The sequence below is a fragment of the Gopherus flavomarginatus genome, chromosome 3 (genome assembly GCF_025201925.1).
Source record: "Gopherus flavomarginatus isolate rGopFla2 chromosome 3, rGopFla2.mat.asm, whole genome shotgun sequence".
Classification (NCBI taxonomy): domain Eukaryota; kingdom Metazoa; phylum Chordata; order Testudines; family Testudinidae; genus Gopherus; species Gopherus flavomarginatus.
The window spans coordinates 272,793,402-272,814,229 of NC_066619.1; the positions used below are offsets into that span (position 1 = coordinate 272,793,402).

Consider the following 20,828-nt stretch of genomic DNA (forward strand, 5'->3'; position numbering starts at 1 on the left):
AGATTTAAATCCCTCCTCTGCCTGATTTGGAGCAGGGGTTGAATTTGGGTGTTCCACATCCCAGGTGAGTGGCTGCGTCAGCTGGCTCTAGACTCAGTCTCCTGTTGTTTCTCTCTGGCCCTGTGCATATTTAATTATTTACTACAAAGTGGAACAGCTTCAAAAGGAGACACTGTTGCCTGGTCTACACTACGAGTTTATCTCAAATTTTGCAGTATTAAATTGAATTAACCCTGCATCCATCCACACAACGAAGCCCTTTACTGCGATGTAAAGGGCTTTTAAAATCGATTTCTGTACTCCTCCCTGATGAGAGGCGTAGCGCTGAAATCGACACTGCCATTTCGCATTAGGGTTAGTGTGGCCGCAATTCGACGGTATTGGCTTCTGGGAGCTATCCCACAGTGAACCATTGTGACCACTCTGGACAGCAATCTGGAGTCGGATGCACTGGCCAGGTAGACAGGAAAAGCCCTGCGAACTTATGAATTTTATTTCCTGTTTGCCCAGCGTGGAGCGCTGATCAGCAGAGGTGACCATGCAGTCCCAGAATCAAAAAAAAGAGCTCCAGCATGGACTGTACGGGAGATACTGAAACTGATCTCTGTATGGTGAGATGAATCTATTCTATCGGAACTCCATTCCAAAAGACAAAATGCCAAAACATTTGAAAAAATCTCCAAGGCTATGATGGACAGAGGCCACAACAGGGACTCAACATTGCTGCGTGAAACTTAAGGAGCTGAGACAAGTGTACCAGAAAGCCAAAGAATCAAATGGAAGCTCATGGAGGGAGGGGCAACTGATGACTGTAGCTATCCCACAGTTCCCGCACTCTCCAAAAACCATTTGAATTCTGGGCTGAGCTCCCAAAGCCTGACGGGTCAAAAACATTGTTGTGGGTGGTTCAGGGTATATGTCATCAGCACCCCCCCGTGAAAACTTGCCTGATATTCTAGGCAGGACTGACTCTCCATTAGACAAAACTTAAATAAGAGAATGATGTGGGGAGTCATTCCCATTTTTGTTCAGGCGCCCCCGACTGACCTCACTGAGGCCAGCCAGGAGCACCCATGACAGCAGCAGATGGTACAGTATGAGTGGTAACCATCTTTCAACTTGCAAAGCAGTAGACGGTACAGTATGGCTGGTAACCATCTTTGCTTGCTTGCAAAAGGCAAGGGGATGCTGCTGTGTAGCACTGCAGTACCGCGTCTGTCAGCGGCATCCAGTACATATATGGTGACAGTGACAAAAGGCTGAACGGGCTCCCTGGTTGCCATGCTATGGTGTCTGCCTGGGCAATCCAGGGAAAAGGGCGCAAAATGATTGACTGCCGTTGCTTTCACGGAGGGAGAATTGACTGACAACGTTTACCCGTAACCACCCACGACAAATGTTTGGCCCCATCATGCATTGGGATCTCAACCCAGAATTCCAGTGGGTAGGGGAAACTGCAGGAACTATGGGATAGCTACCCACAGTGCAACGCTCCGGAAATTGATGCTAGCCTCGGTACATGGACGCACACCGCTGAATTAATGTGCTTTGTGTGGCCGCGTGCACTCGACTTTATACAATCTGTTTCCCAAAATCGGTTTCTGTAAAATCGGAATAATCCTGTCGTGTAGACATACCCTAAGAGAGCCCTATGGATCAGAACAATGGGAGTCAGGCATTGTGGATCTGGGCCCCATTCTTTGCCCTGGCTGGGATGATTTAATTGAGATTTGTCCTGCTTTGAGCAGGGGGTTGGACTAGATGACCTCCTGTGGTCTCTTCCATCCTTAATCTTCTATGATTCTGTGAAATACACTATTAGAAATAATATCTTCTTTCAAAAATACTGAGGAGGTTTTGTCTTGAAGCAGCAGCGAATGAAACATTTCCACTGCTAGTGACAAAACCCACTTAACCCAATATTAAAAATAGTTTCAGTTTTTGAAATCTGAACATCATTATTACTGTTAATAACAATAATGATCACTGTAGTAAATCCTGTAAGAAAACCTCAGCTGAACAAAGACCTAAATCTAATAATCTCTCTCACACAAACACACATCTATTGTTACCCCTTTTGACCTGAGTGACTAGTCAAAGTTGGGGCCTCGAGGGTTGTTTCCATTAGAAGGAGAAATTGATGACAGAGCCAGGTATTTGATGCAATCTTGTATATTTACAGAAGATGTACATAAAATCCTGTTTGCCTGAACACAGTAGGAATAAATCAGCAGGAGATTTTTCCTTTGCTTGTTGTTCCAAAACTGCCTTTCCAGCCAGCACTCTGTGCCCACAAAGCGTTCTCTCTTTGCTTTCTCTCAGGGCCACCTTACTAGCACTTCTGTTACTGTCTATTTGGCTTTCTGGCCACTTCTGTCTGTTTCTTGCACACACAGAGGCCTTGTCTACACATACAGCGCTAGAGCAGTGAAGCTGCACTGCTGCTGTACTTTAGTGAAGACATCACTGCACCAATGGGAGAACATCTCCCATCAGTGTAGTTAATCCATCTCTGTGAGAGGCAGTAGCTATGTCAGTGGGAGAAACTCTCCTGTCGACATAGTGCTGTCTACAACAGGGGTTAGGTCAGTATAACTGTGTCACTCAGGGGTGTGGATTTTTCACACCCCGAGCGAAGTCGTTATACTGATGTAAGTTTGTAGTGTAGACCTGGGCACAGACAAAAACAGGTCCACCAATCAAAGCCCTAGCTCCAGCATTTGAACCCCTTGGGCCATATGATTCAGCTTTTCTACTCAAGTTTTTCCATATGCCTGTGTTTTCAGTACTACAGTTATTGTTCCAGCCACGTGTTTACATTTATCCTGAATGAAAGGCAGTAGTTATGCCCAACCCACAACAACATGGTGTAGCACAACCCAAAACAATGTATAAACATGCTGTGACACTCTGTACCTTGGGGGAGCACCCTGTAACACCCATATTCCTCATCTATGTATAACTGTGATATTGCATATAAAGCATGCCATGTTAGGTATCAGGGGAAAGGTTATGATCTGCTGAAACCCACTGTTACATCTAAATATGTATATCATTAATGCATATGAAGTTATGAGAATGTGTTGTATGGTTGTCACTAAAATATGCTGTGAGTTGGGGAATTGCCCAGGTATTAGATCCCCAGAGATGAGGACAGGGAAGCTAACCAACACCCGAGTGGGTGTCAAACAACCATCATCAGTCATTGTCCTGCAAGGCCACACCAGCAGAATTGCTCAACCTTGCCAGGTGACTCAGCAATGCCCCCCAGACATGCCTGGACTTATGTTCTCCAAACACATGGGCTAAGGGCAGGGGTGGCTCTAGGTATTTTGCAGCCCCAAGCACAGCAGGCAGGCTGCCTTCGGTGGTTTGCCTGCGGGAGGACCCCATCCTGCAGATTTGGCGGCATATCGGCAGGAGGTCTGCCGAAGCCACAGGACCAGTGGGCCCTCTGCAGGCATGCCGCCAAAGGGAACCTGCCTGCAGCCCTCCTGACCACCGGCAGAGCGCCCCCCCGAGGCTTGCCACCCCAGGCACGTGCTTGGCGTGCTGGTGCCTGGAGCTTCCCCTGACTAAGGGTATGAAAGAGAACACAATGGCCCCATGCTTTATGGGCCTTTTCTCCTCCCCGCTCACCTATGCTGCAAGCAACAAGGACACTGAGAAGACTGAAGACTCCAACAGAGGAGACTGGCCCAGGTCTCAAGGGTGAAACCTGTGTACTATGAACTGTAATATCCAATGGGGTGAGAAAAACTGCTTAATCTAGATGTTGCCCAGTCTAATAGGGTTGAGAGTTTAGACTGTGTGCTTATATTTTATTTTATTTTGGTAACCACTCTAACTTTCTGCATATCATTTATAATCACTTAAAATCTATCTTTTGTAATCAATACCTTTGTTTTACTGTTTATCTTTACCAGTGAGTTTGTCTGAAGTGCTTGGTAAATCTGTTCAGGTTTCAAAGGCTGGTGTATATCCAATTTCCATTGAGGAAGTGGTGAACCAATTAATAGACTTGCATTGCTCAAGAAAGGGTCTTGAATGGTACAAGCCAATATATTCCTGAGGTACAAGGCTGGAAGCTAGGGGGATTTGGCTGGTGCCTGTGTGATTGGTGAGTGGCTTTGGGAGCATGCATGTAATCTAGCTGGGTGTGGGCTGCACATGTGGTTGTGCTGAGTGATAACAACACCAGGAGGGATTTGCTGTTTGTCACTAGGAAAGCATTTTCAGAGACAGCAGGGATGTTCCCAGCTAGGCTTTAGCTGGTCTCCGTAATATTCCCCCTTTCAGAATAGTGTGTCGGCCTTTTCAGCTATGGCCCTTGTGTGGTAAGTGATGGTAAAATCAAAGCAGGAGCAGAACATCGCCCACCTGAACTGCCTCTGGTTCAGTCCCTGGGTATTTGGTCCATATAGATCAGTAGTCAATACTGGGCTCCTTCAAGGTAGTGACCCTACTCTTCAAAAGTGGCTTTGGTTGATGGGAGGTCCTTATCCAAGATCTCATAACTTTGTTCCGTGGAGGTGAGTTTCCTGGAGTCGCAGACATAGGGGTGTGATAACTGTGGGGGACCGTGTCACTGAGAGAACACTGCCCTGGTTGCCATGTTGGACGCATCGGTCTCCACGATAAAAGCCCACTTAGGGTCAGATATGCCAGGCAGTGGGTGGTGGTGAAGGTGCGTTTGAGTAATTTAAATGCATTTTGGACTTTTGGGGGATCAAATAAAGCTGGCATTTTTGTGGAGGTGGGCAGTCGTAGGTGCCATTTGCCCTGAGAAGTATGAAATAAAACACTGATAAAGACTGGCAAAGCCTAAGAAGTGTTGTTTCAAGGCCTGATAGTTCACACAAAGGCCTAGGTTCCCATCCTTCTTTTTGTAAAAAAGCACTGGAGCCCTGGCAGGGGATTCGTGGCAGGGTTTTCTTGGAGATATAGCTGCAGGGCAAATAACTCTGGTTCAGCCATTATGCAGACTCAATCATAAGTGGCCTTTGCCCTATGTCACGGATCTATAGGGCAGTCCCAGTGTAGAGGTAGGGTGTCTGCATTCTTTTTCTCAAAAAACTTCTGTGAGGTCTTCGTATGTGACAGGGAGGTTGGGGGGTCAATCCTGAATGGGGGCGACATCTGCCCCACCATCAGAGTTCAGGTTACCTTTAAGGTTGGTGTTGCCTCATAGTGAAAGGGTCTGCTGGGTCTGAAGACCTGGTGCTGGTAGCTGCAGGTAGCTCTGCTGGCAGAATTCAGAGTGAAGCTGATTTTTTTTGTTCCTGCCAGAGGATGTGGGGGTTGTGGAGAACCAGTCGTGTGACACTGAGGATCAGGGGGAAATGCAGAGAATGGATGGTGCCAAACTGCAGTGTCTCTCGGTGTGCTTGGATGGTGAGTTCTGGGGGCCTAGTGTCTTCTGTCCTCCAGTCTCCATGAGGTCTGGGGCTTCTCACCGGATATTTTTCTTGCTGCTGTATTGAAGATTGGAGATGACCAAAATTAGAGAAACTACAAACAGTGTGGGGCTGACGATACTGAGCGGAGGCATATAAAGGTAGGCCATGTCTGGTCAGAGATCAGAGCACATGTAAATGGCAAGATAGCGCTCTGGAAGGCATAACCAGGGTGCTTGTGGGAACGGACTGGTGGACCAATCTCTATCTATTGTTGTGATTTGGCTATGGTCATGTGTTTTCATTGCAGTTAGCAACATGCAGGATAAGCTCATTCAGAAAGCATGGTGGCTGCGTCACTGTATGGTGCAACTATGACATGGCTGAGGCATGTTGAGATGTGGATACAGAGTGTGTTAAGGAGAAAAACGTATAGTTGAACCTGAGTTAAATCTCCAGTGAAGATACACACTCAGAAAGCTGCTGTTTAAAAACAAGAGAAAAATCAGGCAAACCCCCAAGCAGCCAGAGAAACATTTCCTTTTTGTCTCAAATGTGGAGTATCTCCCTTGAAATTACATTGGTCCGAGGCTTAGGATGATCACTACTAGTGACAGGTTGTGTAATGCTGCTGGGCTATAAATGTGAAGTTTATATTACTGAGAAGGAGAGATTCCTAGTTTCCAATGGGATGCACAACAGGTGCTTCTAAACCTGGTGTGTCCAAAGGTTACCAAACCTTTCAATAACAAGAATATTATGCATGGAAAAATTATTATACATAAATTTTAGAGGTTTATAAAATATTTTAGTTAATTTTTTTCTTTCTCTGAGACCTGTACCATTGGACTCATGATATCAGGGCAGGTGGTGGGAATTGGGGACTAGTATGAATTGAACATTGAAAACTCTCTGAGATATTTCTAAAATATTGTCCCCCCAAAATACATGGCATTAGGATGAAATTTATTAATATTAGTTTGTGATGACCTGCATACGTCTTCCCCTCCCCATCCATTTCCTCTCTCTCTTCAATAAAACCTTTATACCACCGCAACATATATTGTGTGTGCCCCATGACAAAGTTTTAGAGAAAAGTTTGATTACTACTATTTTTGATATCCATCCACCTATAATAACTATGAGCATCATAGTCATCAATATCATCACACGTAGTACTTGTATAGTGCTTTATAGTTTAAAAGATTCTTACAAACATTGTCTAATATATATAAATACATGTAGAGCATCAGACATTCAGAATTGCTTTGAGATCACCCAGCTTAAAAGGTGATACCTAAGATTTTATTACAATGATAATCTTGAACAAACAGTTAATTGAAAATCTCCACTTCCATTCCCTATAATAAGTGAGAATACTCTGAAAGACAATTTATTTTTGAGTTTACATGTTCACATCACATCTCGCTATAATGCACTGCAATGAAACTCTGGTTGTTGGCTGGACACAAATAAATTTCCCTTTCACAGAATTAATCTTGAAATTTTGCCAGGTTACTCCACCATCTGATTCTCCATCCTCCAAACCACAAAAGCTGAACTAAAAATGGCAGAGAAAGGAAATGTTCCTAATTCTTTAATGTGGTTTCTGATGCTTAGAGAAAGAAACCACTTCCTGGGTCTTTACATATTCAGTATGCAGTACCTGCGTAGCATCACTTGGATGGTATGCGGTTTTCAAACCTTAATTGTTGGTCGTGGAATCAGAAAAAAAAAAGAAGGGAGAAAATGGATCAGCTTCCAGGGAAAATTATTTTTGAAGGCACAAAACTATTTTCTCCCAACCACAGGCCAGGCAAGAGGTACTGATTAGGTATTTAAGAAATGCTTTATTTAATGAAGGATAAATGTTCACAATAGCTTTGCAGCTTTTCTCTCTATTTCACTGGATTTTCCCTGTTTCTTTTTGTCTCTTGTTATTGCTGGTGGTATATAGAATTTCCAGCCCCTCGGGATACTTTTGGGAACTGGGTGAGGAAATGTTTTATTTTAGCAAGGAATCCCTTGCTATTTTGATTTGTTTCTTATGGTAGGCGACTCGGGGCCAAAGGAATTCCTGGTTTTGCTTACTCCATTACAGTTGATAGCATTACATCAGCTGTGAGTCTGACCCATTTTGTTACTTATATTATTGTCACAAAAGCCAGCTCCAGCAGTCAGACAATGAAGTCCACTGACAATGCAACTGCTTTTATCCTCTCCCACAATGGAATCCTCCAGATCACTTCTGAAAAACAGAGGAGGCCAAAACATTGAGGCTGGTGGTCTCTAAAACAGGGTAAGTGATGTTGGCATGTGAAAGTGAATGATCAAAGACGCTTGGCGGCAGCAGGTAAGGATCTGGAAGTACCTGATTGAGAAGAGGACACTATCTACTCTTTCCTGTCCTGAAAACCAGCCAGTAGAAGATGCAGCTGTATTATATGTAAGCTTAGGGCAACAGTCTGCCTTGGGCTGTTACCTGGAGTTTTCAAAACCCAAAGCAGTGGTAACTTAACCGTTTTTCTCCAGGTGGTGTCAGGAATAAATCAGTGGGGACATAGCTCCTCCATTTGATAAATGATTGATACAAACCGGAGTGCCTGTACCTAAAACTCCTCTTTTATTAAGTCTCAAGCACACACACACACACACATATGCTATAGCAATAGGGTCAGAGCACCCCGAACATTATAGTTGCCTAAAGTCTGAGATGGTTTCGAGTGATCAGCAGTTGGGCTTCAAGGTGAGATTAGGTGTCAGCTCTTTGGCTTAAGAAAAGCTCCCTTGGACTGCTCCAAAATGTATTCTTTTGCTTTATCTTCATAGCTAACTTGAACAAAGCACATAACTCATAGTGACGCCTAGTGGGTCACCGTAGTAACACCTAACGGATCACCAATTCTTCTAGTTTCAACAAATTGCTCATGATCTCTTATCGTCAAAGCATTTCTAGTATTTCTAGTCATAACAACAATAAAACGTATATGTCAAGGGCACTTAAACCCATCTGGTGGTCCAAACATTCCTTCCATTTTCATGGTATAGTCACTGTCTGTCCCATCCTCCTGTTCTAATTAGCAAAACTGCAATCATGCAGCTGTTTGGCCTTGCATCTCAGAGCCCTAAAGATTATTTCTAGCTCTGCGGTATTTGGCTTTCAGCTAGCAGTAGATGGACACACAAAATGGCTGACTGCAGTTTGGTCAAGTTCTTTGGTTGCAGGGCAACTTTGGGAATGCTGAGGGACTGTGCCAGGGCTGCATTGTGGCTGGAGCATGTTTTACACTCTCTGCTCAGCCTATTTTGCTGGCTATAACCCCAACTTTTCTAGTTCCCTTCCAGCATCTAAAACCAGTGAAGGTGCTGACCAAAGGCAGGGACTATGCTCCACAACAAAATTCTAGCCAGTTCCTGATAGGGCAAAAACAGGGTAGAGGAAGGGGTTTGAAAACCATTCAGCAATGTGCTTGTGCTGGACAGTGCTGTCTGGTGGGACATGGCATTTCAACAGTTGTTGAAGTTCATTCTGGAACCTGACTAGATTCAGGAACGATCAGCAAAAACATTACAAAATGTTACTCAAGATATAACTGAGATGCAAAATTTGGGTCTAGGTTTGGGTCTGGATTTTGAATTCTCAGCAAAGCACAAGGGTGTTTGGATTCAGGTCTCTGGCCTGTCTGTATGTGTTACCTGAATGTTTTTCAAGATTGGCTATTGGAAAGTGCTTCAGGACCTGGCCCCTCTGGAAGTATAGGCCAGAGAACAATGGACTGTTCAGTTTGTGGGCAACTTTGAAATGCTGAAAAAGATTCACATCGGGTTGGACCAAAAACAAATTTTCAAAAATTTTGGCAAATTGAATTGTTGAAAAAAAAATAATTTTGTTTCATTTCAATGAAATGAAAAGAAAGTCCTGGGAGGGGGGACCTGCAGCAGGAGATGGGCTATTGTTGCTATTGGCAGCGTTGCGCTGAGTTCAGTCAGCTCATTGTACATAGTCCATTCCTTGTGTACTAACCACAGCAAACAGAACTGGCTACTTTAACCGCCCTGTAGCTCTTAGGGTATGTCTACACTGCTCTGTAAACCTGGGTCTGTAAGGCCCGGGCGTCTGAACTCAGTGCTTCCAGACCAGTGTTTGAGCATCCACACTACAATGTAAACCTGGGCTTAAAATTGCTGGGTCTCACAGCCATGTTTACACAGCCATACTTCACTATGCAGACCTTCTGATTCAGGTCTGTGGCTTGAGCTGTGTCCACATTGCAAAAATGACAGGGCTTGGACCCAAGTCACAGCAGGACTCAAGCTCTGACCTACCTACCCCTAGTAGGGTCCTAGGATCCAGAGCCTGAGTGCTTGCTGACCTGAGTCCAACTCATTTGTGTGTGGACAGAAGCGGGGTTAGGCTCAAACCTGAGTCAGAACCTGGGCTTTAAGTGCAGTGTAGACATACCCTTAAGGTCCTATGTCAAAACCACCATCCTTTCAGCAAAAGGAGAGAAATTGGGGCAAGACTTTTCACAAAGCCTGTGAGTGCTGCCCCTTCCCTAGCTGGAAGAGATGCGGCTCTGCTAGCTTTCCTTCCTCAGAGCAGAGTGAGCTGACTGCAGAGCTGCCAGTCCTTACTGGCCCAAAGAGCCGTGAGAAGGCTCAAGACTCCGACAGGACACAGCACATCATCAGCACCACTTGGCTGGTGGTCGGCGACATATTTTATCCAGCTTGATTCCTTCCTCCAAATCTCTTTTGTTTAAACATTAAAATGATTTAGTTTTGTACGTCGTAGGGCTCTTTTGCTGGGGATCACACCAGAGGGGTAGCCTTCAGGTCCTACTTGTTTCCTTGTGGCGGAGCAGACCAATAGCACTTCTGGTTTGCATTTTTCCGTAGAATCGAGGAGGCTCACAGAATGTAGTTCCTAGGAAAGAATATTGGCAGGGGAAAGCTAGTCCATCCATTGGGTGAGTGGGTCAGCGTGTGCTAGGTCGTGCCTTGGACATTCTAGTCTGACTTTTTAAAAAAGGTATGAATTTTAGTGCCTGGGCAAGGGGCTATACAGACGGCCCAGGAGATTGAAGTCTTGTCTTTCTACAGAATGGGTCCAGCATGGGAACTGGCAGTACAAGCTTCTCCTCATAGCCCTGCCAGTGTGCTTCAACTCTGATCAGAGGCAGATTAAGGTTTCCCCGTCCCTTTTGCCTGTGGCCCCGCCCACAGTTCCACCCCTTTCTGTCCCTTTCCTGGGGCCCACCCCTCTTCCACCATGGGTTTCCCTCATTCCGCTCCCGCACTGCAACCCCGCAACCTGCTTGCTTTCTCCCCTCACCCCACTGCTGCCCCAGGAACGGAGATGCTCTATCCCTCTGCCCCAAGACCACAATGGGGAGTGAGAGCTCCCCCAACCCTGAGGCCACGACAAGTAGTGAGAGCTCCTCCAGTCCTGGGGCTGCAGCGGAGGTCTGGATGCTGGGGCTTCCCCGCCCACCCCTTGCGCTTCTGCGGGGCATGGGCCCCGTTGGCCCAGTGGCTAATGCATCAATGACTCTGACCTGGATGCACCAGCCCTATGATAACAGCGGAGTGCAATGTCCATGCCCCACACAGTCCTTGGCTTCTGTGCTCATCCTAACAACATGTGTGGAAATGCCTGTCTATTGCACAAGTGTGGGAACCAGGAACTTCTCTGTTCTGCTTCTTGCTCTGGTGCTAACTTCTGTTGTGGCCTTGGGCAAGGCACTTCGCCTCTTGGAATCCATTTGTGCAATGGGGATACTGCTATTTACTTACCTAATGCACAGGGCAAGAGATTGATTAGCTAGCACTAGATTCTGCCACCTATATTCCCTCTGATTTGTAATTTAATCTCAGGGCTTCACTTGCCAAGCAGCCTCCCCTAGTTCCTTCTCCCTTTCTGGTGGGAGCATCTCAACAGCGGTCCCTGGTCTGCTGGGGCCGTGATTTGGAGCAGCCCTAATATAGGCCATGTGAGAAGAGACGGCTCCTTACTCACAGTTCATGCTATGCAACAGTGTAAGGGGTGGGACAAAATCTGGTTCCAATTATTAGTTATTATCAGAGCTGGCTCTGAAGGCTTCTTACAGTTTAGATTTTTCCCCTTGCAGATAAGTTTCGCCATGTCCTGACCAGCGTACAACGTGGCCAAAGTTCTTCAAAAATTCAAAATTGGGAAGAGAAACGTTCATGGAAAACGTTGAAACATTTCTGCAATGAATTGTTTGGCATTCTCTGACCAGCTCTGGCGATAGCTATTGTTGTGGCAGCGGTAGGTATTGTGAGGTGGACACCTGCATACTGGGAACAATTCCTCTGCTTCTGTTTGCCATGAACAACATTCCCATCCTTTGTAGTTCGGGGAATATAGCTAGGCAGCCGGTGTGCTGAGATCACTGCCTGTCATGCTGACCAGTGTTGTCTCCTTTGTACTCCCTGTGTGTCTGGCTCCATCTGTTGTCTCTTGTTTTATGCACAGATTGTAAGCTCCTTGGGGCAGGGACTGTTTTGTGTTTGTACAGCACCTAGCACGATGGGGTCTTGGGCTAGGCCTAGGCCTCCTAGGTGCTATGGTGCTACTACTAATATAAAATAACCTAAAAATCCTTCCTTTTTGTTATTCTTCAATCGTTGCGGTACTTGCCAGACTAATGACACCACTTAGCGCTAGCAGGGATATTTTCTATGACGAACACAGTTACTATACAGTGGAATTTGAATAGCTGAGTACAATGCTGTGGGCTGTATGGGATATTTTCACTCACTGAGGTGAATGACAATCTGTGATAAAAAATTCATGTCTTTTTTCTCTTATTAAAATAAAATGGCTCTGGCTGTGCTGTCACAGGGGCAGAGACATGCAGTGGATAAAGTGACTGATTATTGTTGTTTTTCTTTGGAGCTTAGCAAACCAAAATCCTTTCATCAGCTGCCTTTAAACACATTTTGGAGACAGCTTGCTTGCACCAAACCAACATAATAGAAGAGACAGTTTCTAAGAACACAAGAAGTGGCAGATTCAGATGTAGCAGCAGCTGCTGTTCGGTGTGTCCTACATAGCGCTGACCACATTAAAGCATGCAGTCAGGTGTGCAGTGCACACTGATATTGTAGGTAATAGCCGGCAAGGCATAACTGGTCATGTTGTAACGCTCAGGAGCCTTTCCTGGTGCAAGTCCTTCAAAGGTAAGAACTTCTGTAATGCAGCTGAAAAAAATATTTTTATTCATTATTGTTTAGTTTTGGGTCTTGCCTGCATAATAGTCTCATCTGTTGCATTGATGCAGCTATTAACTGTCACAAAACCCCCAGGCACGTGTGGTAGATGTCTGTGGTTAGATTGTGGTTCCTTTGTGATTGCAGCAGAGCAAAATGGAGGATTTGAGAAAGTCAAGTGAATTCTAAACCCAGGAGACACTTGGCACAACGGTATCAACAAAACCCCGTGTTACTGAAGGAAAGGAGAACGGCTCTTCGTGCACTGAAACCCGGCTTGAAAAAAATGGATCCATTATGTAACTTTCTTGGCTGGAGGACATAGCTATTTGGGTTTAGTAGTTACTGCACGAAGTGTATTTGGATAGGAAGCTGCTTAAAAGGTTGGACTCTAATGCAGAAGTTAACAATGAGCTCATTGCTTTTATATCAATTATATCAACAGATCAGCACAGCTGACTGTCACACATTCCATACCTCTGGGAGCTTATTCTGCCTTAACTCTTCTGAGGTCACTGGTAAGGTCTCCTTTTTCCCAGCGGAGGGAACTTTCCCTTAGGAACAAGTCTTTGATGAGTTGTTTCCCTGCCCCAGAAGTGGGTGATGGCGTTTGTGCCCCAGCTGACTATTTGGTGGGTTTACCTTGGTGCACATGTTTTCTTTTATGGCTAAAATAGTAGGAAATATTCTATCGACAAACATTCCTGATGTATCACTAATATCTTGGGAATCCGTGTATGAGCAGCAACAGTTTGGCCAAAGGGCTGATCCCAGAGTGTTGTGGATTTTTTGCAAAAGTGGTACAAAGAAATGTGAGACAATCCAGTGAGAAATTACCAAAAGGGCTGATTTTCTGAACTCTTATTCTCTCTGTGTCAATTCATTTTTCAATAATCACCATGAGAAACTCAAACTGGGCTCAGTTTATATACTATGGTTTAGTTCTTGCTGTTTCATTGAGATCTTTATAGAAGAAAGATTTAAAGCTCCTGTTAAACTGAACTGTGTAATGCTATTGAAACCTGGTTACGCTACCAATGCACCATAATTAGGGCCCTACCAAATTCACAGCCACACGCGTCACAGACCGTGAAATCTGGTCTCCCGCCATGATATCTGGTCTTTTTTGTGCTTTTACCCTGTACTATACAGATTTCATGGGGGAGACCAGCATTTCTCAAACCGGGGGTCCTGACCCAAAAGGGAGTTGCAGGGAGGAGGTTAAGATTATTTTAGGAGGGTTGCGATATTGCCACCCTTACATCTGCACTGCTGCAGAGCTGGGCAGCTGGAGCACGGCAGCTGTTGGCCAGGTGCCCAGCTCTGAAGGCAGCGCCCGGCCAGCAGCAGTCCAGAAGTAAGGGTGGCAATACCATACCATGCCATCCTTATTCCTGTGCTGCTGCTGGCAGCAGCACTGCCTTCAGAGCTGGGCTCTCGGCCAGCGGCCACCACCGTCCAGCTGTCCAGCTCTGAAGACAGCGCAACCACCAGCAGCAGCACAGAAGTAAGAGTAACAGTACCGCAACCCTCCTCCTGCAACTCCTTTTGGGGTCAGGACCTCTATAATTACAACACCATGAAATTTCAGATTTAAAGAGCTGAAATCATGAAATTTACGACTTTTAAACTCCTATGACCGTGAAATTGACCAAAATGGACTGTGAATTTGGTAGGGCCCTACCCATAATCATAAAAAAATCTTTGTACTGACATTCAAAGCAAAGTTTGTGTTTTAAATAAAGGCCCAATACTGCTCCATTGGGAATCAATGGCAAACTCCTAACGATTTTCTTTGATAAGATGGTAACTAGGTTCTCTGTTTACATGCTTGTTTCCTTCTTAGAGGGCCAGTCCTGCAGAGTGCTCAGAATCTCCAGGAGATGCCCAGCCCCTGGCAGGATCAGGCCCCAAATATTTCAATTTCTGTGTGATACTTGCAAATGATAAAGATGTTTTCCTTTTTGTGTCCAGGTCATTAATTGTTCATTAGATACAACTAATTGGTCAAGCAAAGTGAGGTCTAATAACTCTCCATTTATTATAATAATAATAATTATTATTATTATTAATAATTAATAATTCTCCATTTGTTTGCACAGGATTCGTGTGCTGTGTACATTGCACCTACTAGTTTGATGGCTCTCAAGTCATTGCTTGGTTTTTCCCTTTCTTGCCTTATGCGAGCACCCATGGAGTCAGCATGTTTAAGGTGTAGGATTCTTTCTGACAAGACATTTGCACAGATAGTTTTGTATTTATGTTCTATGATAGACCTGGTGGGGGTTGGGCGGAGGGACATTTTAGCAAAACAAAAGTACAGGGTCTGTCCGTCCGTGTTTGTGACTGTAGGGTTGGCTATTGTAGATATATGGACAGTTCCCCATCTGGGACCATGTGAAGTGTGCTGGATGTTGGTTTATGGCAGGTGTTTTTTAAAGGGCGACACGAGTGATTCATTTACTGGAGTTTTCACTAAGAGACATGGGTGGTGCGTGGCTAGGGCTAAAGTGGGCACAGACCACCCAAATCTATGTTAGGAGCCCCCCACCACGTTGTGCGCATGGTCAGGTTGGCAAGCAAAGCCCCATGTTTGGTGGTGCCAGAGCTGGAATCGGGTCAGGGTGTCACTGGGGGAAGGCCCTGCCTGCGCACTGGATTCCCTGTAGATGGAACTAGATTCTTCAGTCCATACAGACAGGTGCTAGCTCCTGAGTGGTGCTACCAGGGAAGGATCTCTGGGACTGGATGAGGGTCCCAGGGAAGGGGGAGATCCAGAGAGGATTGGGAAGGAGAGGAGACCTGAGGGAAGGATCTTGAAGAGATTGCAGGGAGGACAGGTGATGTTGAGGGGATTGGGGGGGAAAGCAGAGTCCTGGGGAGAGAAGAGTGATCTTGAAGGGTTGGGTGGGGGGGGCAGGAGTCCCAGGTGGAGAAGGGGAGATCCAGGTCCAGGAAGAGGGTGGGGGGGTGTCACCTATGTATGGACCTGTGCATCAAGTGATGCTGTGGCGGGCTCCTCCCAATCTGCCAGCAGTGAGAACCAACAGGCTAGAGCAGAGTGTCAAACCCAGCCCCGCGGGGTGAGCATGGGGTTGGCTCAGTCTCCCCAAGGAACATTTTCACCAGCTGCTTATGCTAAGAGAAGACCCCCCCCCCACAGTTAGGGCCTGCTACTTTAATTAGGTCCAGCTTGAAGGATCCTGCAACTATAGGTTCGGGGAGCCCCGGTTAACATTTGGGTGTCCATATGTGCCCTATGCATGTTGTTTTCTATATACTATAGTTTGTTGGAGGTTGCAAAATGGATAAAGCCCTTCTGTCTGGTAAAATCTGTATTTTACCTAAAATCTATATATTACATCCATGGCATACACACCAAGAAGTTAGATAGCAACATTAAGTATTCTTGTTGGAAGGCTGCAGTGTAACACAACTTCATTTCTTCCAATTCTGAATAATAACACACAAGAGCCCCAAAACAGAGAGAGAAAAAGCAGGCTGCTCCCTAAGGCAGCAAGGCACAATTCACCCTGCCTTGCTTTTAGCTGGGTTTTTCCAGATGGACTCCCACACTTTGGTACAGAGCCACAACACCAGCAAACAGTGACAGCTTTCAGTTCCCACAGGCCTCAATATACAACAGTGTATATGCATCAACTTTGGCAGGAAGCCTGCCCTCTTGTTTCCGCTTTGGTTTGTGAAGGGTGAATACTGTCAGAGTTTCTGTAAAGAGAAGGGGGGAAAGGGAAGGAAGGTTGCTCTGCAAAACCTGTGTACTTTGCTGACAGCTTGGGGGCCAAAACTGTCTCTCTGACTCATTGTCAGTAGGCAAAAAGTATCACAAAGGCTAGAGACAGCTTTTACTCTCAGGTCTTGTGATAACACTGAGGAGGAGAGACGGGCAACCAGCTCTTTCTGAAGTGACAGCTTGGGAGCATTTTAACATCTGGTATTTGCTGGTCTTCTTTTTAGGTTAACCATCAGCCACTATGTATTTTCATTGTGTGTGTCTGTGTGCAGGTTGCATGATATAGTTATGTATATAGATCTGTGTTTTGCTAAATGACCTAAATAAGTTAGTGCAAAATATTTACTGCAAAAGCATTTAAGATATAGTGAACCTTAAGGAAAACAGCTTAGGTTTGATTATTGTAAAGTGCAGCTGTAGCTTTGCCTAATGTTTCAAGGTGGTTTACATTTTATTTATTAAGTAAAAAGGTGACCATTTTCATACATTGATATTCCGTTATTTAAAGACACAGTAAAATAGAGTACCTGTCTATACTCCCGTGTGCCTTAAATTCTGAGAGTTACAGGTTTAATTTACCAAAAGGGCATAATCTGTGGTAAGAATAATAAAAAATGTGCTCAACTCCTTTACATAGAGTAGATTGACCGAGAGAGAACAACTAATGTTTTAGTTAACTTTACTCAAAGGTTAGATCGGGGTAGGCAACCTATGGCACGCGTGCCAAAGGCGGCACGCAAGCTGATTTTCAGTGGCATGCACACTACCTGGGTCCTGGCCTCCGGTCCGACGGGTTCTACATTTTAATTTAAGTTTAAATGAAGTTTCTTGAACATTTTAAAAACCTTATTTACTTTACATACAACAGTAGTTTAGTTATATATTATAGGCTTATAGAAAGAGACCTAAAAATGTTAAAATGTATAACTGGCATGCGAAACCTTAAATTAGAGTGAATAAATGAAAACTCGGCACACCACTTCTGAAAGGTTGCCAACTCCTGGGTTAGATAATCTGTAGCTTTGATAGCAACTTAGCAAATAATAAAAATATGGTTTTGTACATTTCTAACACAGATTTCTTTTAAGCTAGGCTGTGTGTTTTCTATAAAATATTGCTAAAAAAAGGATGACTGTGTTTGTGTACTTTGGGGTTTAACTATGCAGGTACAGGATTTATACAGGATAATTTATATAGCTTTTGTATGTGAGAGAGCCTGATTTTCTCTAAAATTGTTATAAATCCCTGGGTTTAGGCAGTGCTGTGGCTGTCTGAAAGTGTTCCTCTGCATGTGTATGTTGTTTCTATTTATGTGTATCTGTGCTGATTGCACTTGGTGTTCAGATGTGTCCTCTGTATGCATATATTTTTCTAAAACACTGAAATATTACTGTGTTGGAGGGGAGCTAAAACTGGTAAAGCATGTCTGTTACGTAAAATCTTTATACACATTAATTTTTTCACAGAGACTGCCCTGCACTGTTCTCCATTACTGTGAAGCATTAAGCCTATCAGTGAGAGGGAGAAGGAAGGTGACCATGATGGAGTGGCAAGTCCTTGCAGGTCTGGCATCAGAGAGTAATTTGTACCTTTCCTTTGTGTTTTATACAAACTAGGTTCCTGTGTTATGAAGAGGGTTGGAGCCTTGTAAAACAACATTGCTGCTCTGAAGGTCAAACAGAAACCAACTTTTTCCTCAAGGAACATTTCTTAGGAGTTTGGGATGGCTTAACATCTGCTGCTTGCAGTTCTACGGTTAATTTGTTAGGCGGCACAACCAAGATTATTTTTTTCTAATATTTTCAATGTGTGTGTCTGCGGGTGACATATCTGTAAATATACAAGTTAGTTTGTAAGTAGATTTAAAGAAGTGTATCTATAAAATAGTATCTCTAAATTGGTTCCAATGGGTGTGTGTTGTGGATGAGGTGTTGCGGGGTTGTTTGTGTTATATGCCTTGCTGCTGAAAGAATTTTAAAAGAAACTTGAATATATGTCAGGGTGTTTGCCTCTGTGTGTGTGTTCGTGGGTTTAGAAGTAAGTTAGATTGCACTACGTGAAAACGTGGACATTTTATCCAGTTCCATCTCCCTTGAGAATAGATAAATACATTTTTTTTCTCAATTTTTGTCCTGCTTGCATGACCTTCAGTTTTAATAATGTAAATTCTAGAACATTACAAGTGCTTTTTCCATTCACTAGTACAAATATACCAAAAAGGCATATGTTTATGAGCTTGCACATATTTTCTGTGTGGCTTTAAAATCAGATATGGCTTGTGTGTGGATGTTAGAAAATACATGGAAGGGTTGTTTGAGGGGCCAATCCCCCAGGACCTGTGGTCATGGTGCTAGGCACACATCTTGTTGTGTTGATGGTAAATAAGGAGAGATGTTTGTTTGTTTGGAATGTTTGTGACTACACCCAGTTGGCATCTTGTCACTTTGACTGCAAAAAAAAAAAAAAAAAAAAAAAAAAAATCATCCATGGAAATGGAATTGAATAATGAATGTGAATAAAAGAAATACAAAAAATGGAGCAATTTACTGCCTATATTAGATTAACAGCTGAGCTATTTTGGGGGGCATGTGGGCCAAATGGGATGAATTGATTTTTTAAGCACTTTACAAAAACAATATAAATACCTGCTGCAAATATAGCTTATAATATCTCTGCTCTGTTGTATTTCCTTGCCTTTTACACTTACATCCTCTCTTTTAATACCTAAGTAAGGAAATTACATGTGCTATCAGCAATTCTGTTTGTTTTTAAATAAAAAGTCTAATATTAGTTTTCTAACAAAAATGTTTAATAAAAATATATAACTCATAACAAATATATAACTCAGATAATTGTGCAATTATCACTATAAATACCTGGGTCTTTTCTCACCAGGTATTCACATAGGAAAATGCAGTGAGGTATTTTAGTTCATATATAGGTTTATGAATGTCAATTTTTCCTTAACAGGTGTCTCTGCACATTTTTTAAACACCGCTTTCTCAACATTCTATCTGATCTTTTTTCATACTTTTAGCCATGTTTCTTTATCGCTTTTAAGGGTGGTGCTACTTACTAGTCGTTGGTTTAAGAGTTCAGGACTATACACCCAAACCCATTAACTTCCCTCCCCAGATAAGGGGGACCGTGCTATTAAAGATCAACTGGTGGAAGGGGGCATGTCAGGCTGAAGAAGCGAAAGGGTTTAGACACAACATCACATCCAACACAATGTCATGTGCAGCATAGCACGAGGTCTGGTGACGTTGTCACTCTTAGCCATCAGTCTTATTTTGATATTTACTATGTGTATAGTACTCCTAGCAGAGTCCCATGACAGATGTTGTTCCATTAGACTATGTGAGCAAAGTACCCTTTTCCTGTTCATACTGGAAACGTGGCACCTCGGACTTTCAATGTGATTGTTCTTGAGGTTGCTACTTTGAGCTGAGTATGAGAAAAGAAACTGAAAATATCTCGGCACAAGGCAAGTTTCATCAAATGTCCTGTGTGTGTGCAGTTTCTTTATTTGTGTGTTTTCCAGAAAGAGTCTATGAGAAAGAAGGTGAAACTTGCTGCCAAAGTCTGCCTTGCTTTAGCAGATATTTGCAGTATTCAAAGAAAATGTGCTGCATTGATTACACAGGTAACCATTACTTTTTATCAGCACTCACATATTCATAATTTCTATTAAAATGCATACACGTGTGTCACCAAACTAGATGTCGGATTCTGGAGTTTTGTTGTCCAGCTTAGCCAGCACTACAACCATTATACTGAATGGAGACGAAAACCCTTTTTCTAAAAATCACAACAAAGCAACTATATCATTCAGGGAAGTTTGTTAACATAGTGCCCCTTGTTACTACAATAGATCAGCATCAGTTTGGAAGATGGTAGAGAAATAAATGCATGGCAATTCAGCCCTTAAATAAATGCATTTTGGACTAGTCGATGTTCCAGTGATTGAAATCTATAAACATGAGGCCGTGCCAAGTTCCAAAGAGGATGGAGCTAGTCTGTTCTCTGTGGTGGCAGATGACAGAACAAGGAGCAATGGTCTCAAGTTGCAGTGGGGGAGGTCTAGGTTGGATATTAGGAAACACTATTTTTCTAGGAGGGTGGTGAAACACTGGAATGGGTTACCAAGGGAGGTGGTGGAATCTCCATTCTTAAGGATTTTTAAGGCCAAGCCCTGGCTGGGATGATTTAGTGGGTGTTGGTCCTGCTTTGAGCAGGGGGTTGGACTAGATGACCTCCTGAGGTCTCTTCTAACCCTGATATTCTATGATGCTATGAAATAGTTGCTTAAATATTCAGTTACTATGGTGATGGGCATGATGTAAGAACCTGACTAGAATAAAGGATGAAGCAGTAAGAACTACAGTGTTCCCTTAAAGGAAACTACCAAGTGTCCCTGCTGATGTTTGCCCTTTTCATTTAAC

General features: G+C 43.8%; 1 long non-coding RNA gene across 1 annotated transcript; it reads left to right on the plus strand.

The window, feature by feature from the left end:
* The first annotated feature begins 16,470 nt into the window (after positions 1-16,470).
* On the plus strand, positions 16,471-18,921 carry LOC127046465 (uncharacterized). Its single transcript, XR_007773099.1, has 2 exons — positions 16,471-16,584; positions 18,000-18,921. It is a non-coding gene; the product is annotated as an uncharacterized LOC127046465 (long non-coding RNA).
* The last annotated feature ends 1,907 nt before the right edge of the window (positions 18,922-20,828 follow it).